Genomic DNA, 8,349 nt, shown 5'->3' on the forward strand with positions numbered 1-8,349 from the left:
CTTACAACACCCCATAACCCTCAACAGAATGGGGTGGCTAAGAGGAAGAACCACAACATAGTTGGAGCGGCCAAGGTCATGTTGCATGTCTAGGGTTTGCCTATGTTCTTGTGGGCAGAGGCTTGCAACAATGCAATTTTTTTGCAGAATAGGAGTCCACATCGAGTGCTTGGACGAGTTACACTGTAGGAGGCTTTCACAGTTAACAACCTTGATGTTTTTCATTTTCACATCTTTGGGACAAATGTTTATTACCTTGTGTCCAAAGAGAGTAGGAAGAAGCTGGAGCTCACAACTGAAAAGGGAATTTTTGTGGGCTATAGTGAGACATCTTAGGCATACAAGGTGTATATACCATCACTCAAGAAGACAACTGTTAGGGGGGCTGTGAGGTTTGGGGAGGACAAAGCTCTGAGGGAGTCCTTGGAGCGAGAGTAGGTTGGAGTACCTGAGGAGGAGATGCTCGCTCCCAAGCAAGAGCCTCAACTAGTATCACAGATTGAGTCTCAACTAAGTGGCAAGCGGGCTGCGCAACCGGATGACCAGGAGTCATCACAACACGAGGTGGATGTTGGAAATATTGAGGGGGGGGTGAATGTTGGCATTATGACTAATGTGTTGTCCTCGATGACAACCTACTTGATGTGTTTCCTTTTGATGACAACCTACTTGATGAAGATGTCAACATGTGACAGAGAGTTTGGTCAAAGGCATAGCAGTTCAGAGACAAAGGAATAATAAAGATGAAATTTCAAGAAGTATACGCGGGTTATGTGAAGCAAAGTTGCGTACACACACGGGTATGAAGAAGGAAAGACGCGTACAGTTTCCGCACTATGGTATTCTAAATACCAAGGGTCTTTACCATGGTATTGACCTATGGTATTGATCCCAACAACGTATATTTGATTTCGTCTAGGAATACCATCAACATTAGTATGGTTTTGACCTATGATATTGTCTAAGAGTTGAGCTATATAAGGATATGAAGATCAAAGTGTTTGGTGTGTGCAAGTGATGAATATTTCATGAATAGTTAGATCTGAAGCAAGTATGCATGTAATGGGCTATTAATGATTTGCTTGATCTAAAACTACGATTGCACCTGAGAATTTGATGATGGATCAAATCCAATAGATCTGAAATGACAATTTTGATTATGGGTTGATTTGATTAGTGATGATAGTGTCTTGATGTGTGATTATTCTATGTATGCCAAGATCTGGGTATGTCTGAAGTTCTGTTGTGCAGCGAAGGTTTGTGTTAGTAATTGCATATCTGTACGCGGGTTTGATAACCTAAAAGGCGTGTACACACACATGTTTAATACTGGTAAGTCGCGTATATATTCAGATCTGTATGCGGGTTTGTTTCCTGAAAAGCGCGTATACGCACATAAATGTTTTGAGGAAAGCGCGTATATAAACTAGGGTTTTGCTTAAAAAGATCTTTGATCACTGTAATCAATGCTGCTGCTTTTCTGCTGTTTGTTAATGAAGTCTTACTTGATGATTAGAGCTTAATAGTGATGTTTTGATTGTGGATTGATTTATTGAAGAATGATGAACCTACTATTTGTTTGTGATTGAAGATCAATGAAAGTTCTGTGATTATTTCAGAATAATGCAGTGGATTTGTGTATGATTCAATATTTATTTCAGAGTGACAGTGGTTCAGTTTCAGGGTTCAATGTTTTGAGATCTATATGTGAGTATACTTCAAGGAAGTCGTGTATACACGTGGGTTTGCTACAATAAAGTAGCGTATATATTCTGATAGTTTATTGATCAGGGCTTTCAGTTGATTCAGTAAGTTGATGCAGTGTTTGGGTTTAGTATTAATACTCTGGTTACAGTGATCTAACTGCTTTGGTTGTTTGAGAATAAATTGATTGATTTGGGTTTCATTTGATTCAATGATTGGTTGATTCAGTTGGTTCAGTGATTGGTTGGTTCAATGATTTTGTTGCAGTGATCAGTTTCAATTTTGATATTTGGTTTTAGGCTTAAATGTTGGTAGTGGGTCCAGTCTGAAAATTTGATGAAAAGTGGCTTACAATTGTGATGTTTTGTAGCTGGTGGATCTAGTATGAAAATTTATGAAACGCAGTCCACAGAGGTGTTGAGGGTTGGAGCCGTCAGTGAAGGAGTTGAAGCTTCTTTCTAGTGGTCGCTGGTAAATCAGATCAGGGGGTTGGAGCTCCCTTCCGGTGGGTGTCAGTAAATGAGATCAGGAGGTTGGAGCTCCCTTTCAATGGGTGCTAGAGAATGAGAGAAGGTTGTAGCTTTCTGCAGGTGGGTGCCTGCGTGATGGTATGACTCTGTGTCAATACAAGATTGTAAAAAGTTTTTCTTTATAATAAAAAGAAGACAGAGACGACAACAACAATGGTTTTTTCCACATTGTGTTTCCACTTAAAAATCCTGTGTTCATGTGTTGCTTATGTGTGATGGTTTATTTTGTTCTTACTGCACATGGTTATTGTTTAATTAATGTTTAATGTGGTACTGATACACTGGCTCAAGTTAAACAGATGATGAATTAATTGAAAAGTAAAGTTTACTGGATATACGCTAGTTGTCTGCATAACAGTCGCATACATACACGAGTTCCCTTCAGTAAAGTTGCGTACAAAAATCTGGATATGAAATTGAAAAGTTTAATGATTATACTAATTCACCCTCTCTTCTCAGTATTTTTCCCAACAGTGAATCAATATTTCTTAGCAATTAACACTTTATTATTTATTTATTTATTTTTGTTTAGAGCATTAGTTAATCTTCAGTGATTATTATTATTGTTCAGTAAGAGCAGTAAACAACAATGCAAAAATAGAGACAGTAGGCACAAGATTTTTTAGGTGGAAAACTCCCTTCAGGTCAAAAACCACTGAATGCTATTCTAATAAGTTCTTTAATCTTCAATTACAACTGAAAAGAAAGCTACAACTTCCTAAAACTCTAAAAAAAATTCTTCTCCAGCTCCTACTAGAAGGACGCCCCAATGTCATGGTTTTATCAGCAGTCAGCTGAATGGATGCCCCAACGTCATGGTTTTATTAGCAGTCAGCTGAATGGATGCCCCAACACCCAAGTGAGCCATAACTCACCCTAACACCACCCTAGCACCTTGAAGTGTTATTGACGGTGCTAGACCCGCCAACATGTAAGGGGATCTCCCCAGTAAGAAGTCCCAATTAGACCTCAGACCGTTTGGTGTAGGAGTCCCAGCAGTGGGTCGTACAGTAATGCCTTGACCACGATTTCGCACAGAGGCAAGTAAGATGTCCCTATTGGTAGCAAGGGTGTGACAGTTGCAGTAAGTCAAGGAAGGTGCATGAGAGGTTCTAACACACGGGGGTTGAGATGAGTGCACCCCTTGAAAACCTGTGATAGCACGGAGTTAAGAAGGGAACACACGAGCGAAGATGCATCACAAGCTGGAAAGCAAGTTAGCGAGCAATCCAAAGTGATGGTTAAACCAACAACACATTTAAGAAAGATTCATACATACTTATACATAATAGTCCATACATGCATGCGTAAGCAAACAAATACATATATCATTTAGAGTAAACCAGATAGCATAGAATACAATACAACATATGCATGAAACATGCTGGCTCTGTTATAGTAATAAGTGCAAGTTCCAGTCATACAATATATCTATGTCTAGCCACTAGTTCCGACAGTGGAACATTACAGCCACATCCGCCTTCTCCTCCAAAGAGATATACTAGCTTCGCGCAGTGGAGAAGCCAAGGCTCGTTACAATACTGTCGAAGCTCTCTCTAAGATAGTCTTATCGGAAGCTTGGCTGACCAAAAGCCTTTATAATGAGTTATGAGGTTCTATTTATAACAAAGGGTGGGGTGACCCTTGACATTCTCCTTTATGACAGCTCATTTATCCTCATGACTCTTCATCTACTCTATGATTGTTACATCTAACTATCGACACTTGAACTTCCACTTGACAAGACGTTACATTACAATGCATATGTGCCCATGTGAGACAAAATGGCTTGAGCAAGCCATGCAAGACATCACTGACACTCGGTCCGTTGTGGTGAGACCAACTCTTTGACATGCTTGTGATGGTGAAGGTGGTGAGCTGATGCCAAGCTTGGTCATTCGTGATGGTGTGCATGCGCTCCATGGTGACATCTTGCTGAAGCGAACTCTTGCCTCTGTTGCATCCGGGTGCATTAGTGTGGCTCTTTCATCCAACTCGTCTATTAGCATGCGCATGGTCTTCTTGGGTGCGACCGAACCGGAAATACATTGATGCATAGTGTCTGTGCTGATCTTCCAGTGTGTGCTGGTGATCATGCGCATCAACTGTTAACTGCATGTTCAACTCTAGTCAGACTTGCTTCTTGTCTTTGCCTCGGTGAGTGTGCTAAATGGGTGGGATCGCATGCGTGCGCACAATGACATGCATGCTGCTGAATTCCCTTGCATGCGATCAACAACACTGCTCACTATGTCTGCTCTGTGCCAGCTGTTGGGATGGATCTATAACTTGTACAGGCGCAATTTCATCCGTGAGTGCATGTTGCGCTCGCTATTGTACCCGTGCTTGTTGCAACTCATTCTCTCGTCTATGCAGCTCTTGTTCTTCCTTGAGTTGCTGCTTCAACACATGCAACTCCTTCTCTGTTCCGTTCTTTGTCTTCACACAATCTTCATGTTGCGCCGTCACCTCATACACCGAGTCTCCAAAGTTGCTTTCATCACAAGTGGATCTGCTTGAGCTTGCAACTTTGTTCCGCCTTTATGTTGTCAACAACCTTCCTCTTGCGTTCGTTGCATCTGGTGTGCTGCCTTCAGCTGTTGTTCATGGTGCTTCTTGCTATGATACTGCTGCCGTCATATCTTGATGTCCTTGTCTACGAACAACTTGATATCTTCGTGGGTAGGCAAGTTCATAGACACTTGATCAACTGCATCCCTAAGTGTGCTCTAAACGTTGTCTTCGACTCTGCTCTCCTGGAAACCATTGTACCTATGCTGCTGAGAGGCAGATGAACGTCTGCGATACTTGGAGACATGGCAACACTCATGGCAAGCAATCTGTGATTCGAAAACCAAAACGAACTTGAGAATTGACTTGCAACATACCTGTGTGACTGATCATGAAGGCTGCGCAATTTCCACTGGGAGGTTGGGACATTGACTGCCAAAACTGCGCAAGGCACAGTTCGGGCTGTTAGGAGGCTGACTGACTGCTGGAACTACGCAATGCACAGTCTAGCCTGGCCTGCTGAGGATTGAAACTGCGCAATGCACAATTTCAGTCAGTAGTGACATGCAACCAACAAACTACATTGCGCAGTTTCTGGGGCCAGCGAGACAATGCCTCCAAGAATTGCACAATGAAAGGTTGGAGGTCAATGCCTGGCTAGACTTGTGAAATTTCTGGAAGGAAGGCAGAGTTCGCTTCCGGAAATGTGCAGTGCTAGCCCGGCAAGGCACCGTCCGGGCCAAGGCAGCCCAGTCCAACCGACGGGCGACTGAAAACATGAGAAGTCTGAATGCATGGTGAGATGAGTGCAAACGAGAGTGAATGATCATTCATGCAAACAACAAGTGCATGATTCAGAAAATGGGAAAGCATGCATGTGTGTGAAGCGAGTCGCCACAACGACGATCGTCCGTGCAAAACAATGTCATGCATGCGACAACAGTGAGATGCAAACGAAAACTGAAACGGTGCTAGTACAAGCTAGTATGTATCAAAACAACAGCAAGTGCTCACTGAAATCAAGCAGACAACATTCATATGAAGCAAAACACAAAAAGCGCTAGAAACGCAGCACGAGACATGAAAAGCGGGCTTACCCCAAAACAACTGAGCTGAATGTGCCGACAACTCCTAGATGCAATGTGGGATGTCAGAGCTGCAAAATCGATGTGAGGAATGAGCTCTGTAGCGCTCGGTTGATGAATTTTGATAAAATCGAGGTTGCGACGCGCATGCCACAAATCTAGGGAAAACGACACTTGGTGGGAAATGATCTTTGCATGTAACCTCCAGTTGCTAAAAATAGATCCTTGAAACAAGGGATGCCTTTGCATGCTGCCTTGGGACGCATAGCCCATGCATGTAAAACAGTTTTGCTTGGTCCCGGAGGGAACCGGTCAACTCAACTGCACATGCAACAGTCTGCTCCGCTGGGAGGAAAAAATGCGCATTTCTAGGAGGGAGCTGGGCTGGCTGCCCAAAGGGATTGCACAATTTCTGGGTAGAGCAGCAGACTGCTTCTTAGGATTACGCAATTTCTGGGTTGAGCAGTCCTGCTGGGAGGAATTGCATAATTTTTCCAATGAACAGTGACAGGCAGATTTGCGCAATTTTGGAGCCCAGCACGCTGCCAGATAGAATTGCGCAATTTCTGGAGGGAAGGTTAGTTTCTCTCCAGAATTGTGCAATTTCTTGAGGGAGCTGCTCAGCGTTCAACTAGACTAAGTCCGGTGAAACAACCTATGAGGGGGATGCAACAAGCTTTGATGGACATGTCATTTTGCAAGAAAATTACTGAAGCTTGTCTACTTGACAAGACAAGACATGTCGCTGTGAAAGGTTGGTATGGAGACTCCAAAACGAAGCTAACACAAAATTTTGGAGGGTGGTTGTAACCGCTATAACACTTGGCGACACACTGGTAGAACTCCAACACTCTGAATGGATCTTGTTCGTGAAAAACAAGTTTAACACCTCCAGAAGTATTGTTCAGTTCTCAGTTCGTTTGGGTTTCCACACTGCTTGATTGTAAGATGTAGCATCTGCCAAGCCCTTGGTCGGTCGACACACATTCCAAGCCAAGCCAACACAATTGTTTCAATTGGGGTTGAGGAGTATATGATGCACAAGCAGTATAGTCGTCAGAGTCTTAGTTTCATCTTTGGTGTTGCTCCGCTGCTAGCAGGCCTGGACAGTACCCCGACGGAGTCACGCAAGAACACAAGCATGGCTCTGCTGCCAGCGAGCTTGGTCAGTACCCTGACGGAGTTACTTGCATCACCTCTCTACGCAGGAAGCCTTTCTCTTCTTTCGCCTTATTCATTTTTCATTTTTTCAAACTTTTTTTTTCACTTTTTCATTTTTTCATCTTCATAACTGTGCATAGCACTTATTCATTTCAGAGGCGGAAGAGGGATCCCGACTTATTGAGAGAAGAAGAGGTTGTTCCTTCAGAGAAGTAGTTTATGTATACCTCTGATGTGCTTGTTAAGGTTTTCCCCCTCACCTTACTCTACTTGACTGAGCTGACAAGGATTAACCCAAAAACAACCGACTAGAGTAGGTGATACTAGTTAGCGCGCAAGCGTTGTGTTTTCACCAAGGTTCACTTCAAACAATACGTATTTTCCATTGATGTATCATGGACTGAAGACAACAAGTTCTTACATAAGAGAGCAGACAAAAGATAACCAAATGTTGATAGTTGTACAAGTCCTCTTGTACTTTACCCAACTTGTTTCAAGAGTCGCACATGGTCCATGCAAAACTAACCTATGGACAATAACAAGCAAACAAACCAAAAAGCAAAGCAAGAAGCAGAAGCAAATGCGGAAGCAAAGTGAGTAAGCAAACAAACAAACACACAAAGAAAGAAGCAAACATACATGCAAGAAAACAACTCAAAAGAAAACACTACTCCTACTCCTAAGCTAACAGTGCATGGGTCATCTCACGTGAAGTGATACTTCCAATGCAACCACCAGCACATTGGTTGACCCATGTTGGTGAAGGCACGTTTGTGAACATCGCAGTTGCGCAAACCAGCAAGCATGAAAGATATAATGATGAAGACGGACACACTCCGAGCTTACAAGCGACCACATAACAAAGATGAGTGAAAGCGCATGACATGCACTCTGTGGAGTTGCCATGGTGTTGTGCTACACTGCGTGTAGATGTCGAGTGCATGCATTCTCTTGATTGTGACATGTAAACAAACGTGAGAAAAGTATACCACTTACATTGTGCATGTGTGCTTGCTGTGTAAGATTCCTCCAATGCATGAGCGATGGGATCTTGTAGTTCAAGTGGAGGAAGCAAAAAATGGGTGTTTGGTTGATGTTCAATGCAAAGCAGAGAGTGGTGAGGAGCCTTGAGTGTTTCAACAATTTCCTGACTGGAAGTGAAACCAACCTCAGGACAACGAGGCCCTGACATAACCATCAGCTCGGGCTAGAGTGCCTCGACTGTCTGCAGGGTGTTGACTTCGTTGACAGATAGATCATCGTATACCAGTGTTTTAGACAGATTAACAACGATTGAATCAACATCGTGATCAGATGAAGAAGTAGAGAGATCACGACAACTAAGATCAGAAAATTTA

Source organism: Pinus tabuliformis, chromosome 5_1, assembly GCF_031772625.1.
Source record: "Pinus tabuliformis cultivar Carrire ecotype Pingquan chromosome 5_1, CPIR1, whole genome shotgun sequence".
In the NCBI taxonomy this organism is placed as follows: Eukaryota; Viridiplantae; Streptophyta; class Pinopsida; order Pinales; family Pinaceae; genus Pinus; species Pinus tabuliformis.